The following is a 3,814-nucleotide window of genomic DNA, read 5'->3' on the forward strand; positions in this document are numbered from 1 at the left end:
TTTATACTACAAAAAGACATATATGAAAGACCTGAAACAGTGCTCTAAGTTCTAACATACCCAGAATATAATCTCATTAGTAGGTACTACAGCATTAAGTCGTAGGGTTAGGGTATACTACACTAGTGCACCAGTAGGTTACAAACCCCTATTTTTCTGTCCAACATGGCGAAGATCATTTAATTTCAGTAGTATATCTAACACAATGTTATATTTCCTACAACTAATTCTCCGCGGTCAATGCTTTTCATATTTGTCTGTTTCATTCATGCCTACAATTTTGAACTAACAATAAAAATATGGCCATAGTGAAAGTCGTCAAGGACCAGGGTCTATGCCCTGTACCGTACTCTCATCAGAGCATAAACGCTCTTATTACAATTGTGTTAGTCGCGTTATTCCCACAACAGAGCATGTTAACATAGCGTATTAGCAATGATTTGTGTAATTTGAAATATAATAGCTTTCTTTTGGTTTCATGGAAAGGTGACATAACGTCATACTCACAGGGCATTTGAATGCTTGGGAAAAAGCAAATCTCTAACCATTACAAAATTCTTCTAATTCCCCCTACTCTTCTCCTCTAACGTCATATTGTGTAGGTGTAACAAGTTTTTAGGCGTATTGCAGAAACATAGTGAATTGAATTGTGTGCTTAGATCTCCAGAATTATACCTTACTGAATTTAAATCAACTGACTGCTCGTCGGAACGATCCGACAGGCTTCTCATCAAATCCACAGTCCGTTCCTAAATCACCAAAACTATGTCATCGTACTTTACTGATACACTTGCTGACGATCAGTCAAAAGGACTCACGAGGCTTTTAATCATACACGATCTCTATAGGGTCAATATATCCACCAGTAGACCATTAGTCTAGAACTAGAACAGCCACGACCTGAACCCTTCACCGTAATTACAGCCTACACACTGATGAGTTGAAGTTAACTGTGCCATTTGTGTATTCCGGTGTTTTTGCTCGCGATAGAAAGCACTTACGATGCCAAGTTCCGCGTCTCTTCCCTCTTACATCAGCTGACATTAGCTGTCCGCGCTGTTCATTCATAAAGTCTGCGATCATTAAGTTATGAGTTACATACTGATAAAATGTTTAGTTTCCTATCCTATAGCAAGAATGTGACTTGATTTTATGTTACGGAACGAGTAGTCCAAATGTTAGCCCACGAAAAACGTCGCGTCACTAACAATTGCGATAATTATAATTACAGGCCTGTCTCATTGGTTGTATTTATTTAGAATGTCAATTGATTCGGAAACATCTTTGTCCACGATAAACAAGACTTCTGTACTAGTATAGTTATCAATGCATTTCCTTAAATAATATTAAAATATATATACAAAGCTTACCTAAAATGTTACAATGTTTACTGCATAATAAACTTACGTTAAATTTCATAGCAATCATGTTAAATTGATCACAATCAGACGACAATAAAATTTAATTTCCTTAAACTAAAATTGTTTCTAAACCTTCATTAACTTTCTCCACTCGTAATGTCCTATGCGGATATGAACCAGTAATAGTACAGTAATCTACTCATCAAACAACCCAACCGTGAAAACACACGGCATAATTTCAAAAGGACGTCCACAGATAGGTTACCTAAATAATATATAAAGAATATTTAACACCTACTTTAACCTTTTTCATATAAAATATGTCAAAACCATACATGAGCATTCTAAAAATACATGCTAGGACAGAAATATTTCTTCTTATCTACTCGAAAGTGAAATTCCCCAAAGCTGAGTAGGCTTGGCCGCTCGGTATCGTAAAATGTCCCGGGATTCGAAACATATTTGTTTTTGTTCATTTTCGGTGGCGCCTTCCGGCAAGGGTCAGTGATCCCTCGACAAATATTAAATAGACTCACATTCCTTAAACTTTTCTTATTATATTTTATGTCCAATGTGGGCAATACAAGAACAAACAATTTTTTATAGCTATATTGGGGTTTTATTATTTAACTTAGCTTGTAACAAAGGTCAAGTTTTTTTATAGCAGATAAAAGACACACCACTGTGGATTTGTGACATTAATATTAAATACTTTAATGGTCATTAAGGAAAAGCTATCAGAAAGCCACTGCACATTTAATCTTATCTAACCAGGGACTCAAATTCCGCGGCTATCGACCTACGCACTAAACCACCTGTATATGAATATGATAACATATCAGATATGGTGTGGAGTCCGCGTCGTCCGCTGTACGCACGAGCGGAGAAAGTGCGTCCCAGCGGCAGCGCTGCGCTTGCGCAACACGCTCGCCGCTTGTTATGACGACTTGCGGCGCAAGCCATAGACTATATGTCCGAATGTTATATTAATTTTCTTTGGCCTTCGGGGAACTTGTTTTAATAAATTCGCCATAGTAACTAATCAATACAGGAAACATTAAAACATTTCTTTAAATTTGCTGTATATCAATATTATCAATATAATAATTACCTATATAATTCGTGTTACGTCGTTATAGGCCTAACATTACCTTGCTCGTGTTCTATTAAATAGTTGCTTGTAAGTCCCAGTGACCTAATAATGATCAATCAAAGGCGGTAAAACGTTTACCACTTTTCTGATTCCTAGTTAACAACGACCACTTCAAACACAGGACTTTGGAAACAACAAATAAAATCAAAACCAATCGCTTACACCTCGCACCGCATACCATGTCTATGTGGTTGGGTCTTAATGCCAGCTGGTCGCCCCCTATGGCGTGCTAGCGAAATGATACTCTCACGCTTGGCACATTAATGCGACGTAATGAATATTTATTAGCTAATCATTATATTAAAGAAACGTTGCAAAAATATATTTCGGATTTACAATCCTATGAATAGAGAAATCAGAGTGGCCATGCCTAAAAAAGAAAGCAACGAAGTTCAAAAATAAGATATTACTTTATACCTCACGAAGTTTGCAAGATAAATTATTATAATGATACTTGTTTTATAAAGTTTTTAGGTTTTCATTTGGAAAAACTAACTTCCAAAAGTAGTCTGCTTCTGAATGAATGAAAAGCATAATAATAAACAGATTGTCAAATAAATAGTATAATTTGATTGTTATGATGCGATAGGGGACACGTAGCGTGTTGCGTCACCGACGGGCACATTAAATAACCAGCACGCGCCACTCTTGACCCACCTGAGCCATTGGGACATGATTAGCACACTTCCACCGCGGACGCATTCGTGCATTAGGAAGTGATTTCCGTGGGCAACAGGTTAGTGGACAATATATCAATTAGTAAACATTATTCACTAAGTCATTGATATTACGTTAGAATTATAATATGTATATTGGGTTTCAAAGAAGCCGGCATAATTGTGTCGACTACCGAGGGGTAATTATGTCTTGTCAGTCGACACTTTCTCTCTGTATCCTTATCATCAGGTGAAGTGAGGTCCTTTGCTGTGCCTGAATATAAAACATCATTGTATTCATAAAGCCTTTTACAGAGCGACATAATCTGAGGTTTTCTTTATGTTTCATTAATATATACTTCGCAGCAACTTTCTTATATTGGCATGCATTATATTATTATTATTTTATCTAGGTGTCAGAATAAAAATGAGCTTTCTTTGAGAGATAAAATGATAATTTCTTGTTCAAGTTTTGAACGTGATATTAACAGCGTATTTACGAAAAAAAACTATATTTCGAAATCATAGTAAACACATCATTTGTGCTAGATGCGTGTCCTTACGCGTTTAGAAATATACTTCCTTCTTTCGTGTAAATTGTACAAATCTGTAAATAAGTGCATTTCACAAGTGCATATTGCAAT

Source organism: Manduca sexta, chromosome 28 (genome assembly GCF_014839805.1).
Source record: "Manduca sexta isolate Smith_Timp_Sample1 chromosome 28, JHU_Msex_v1.0, whole genome shotgun sequence".
NCBI lineage: Eukaryota > Metazoa > Arthropoda > Insecta > Lepidoptera > Sphingidae > Manduca > Manduca sexta.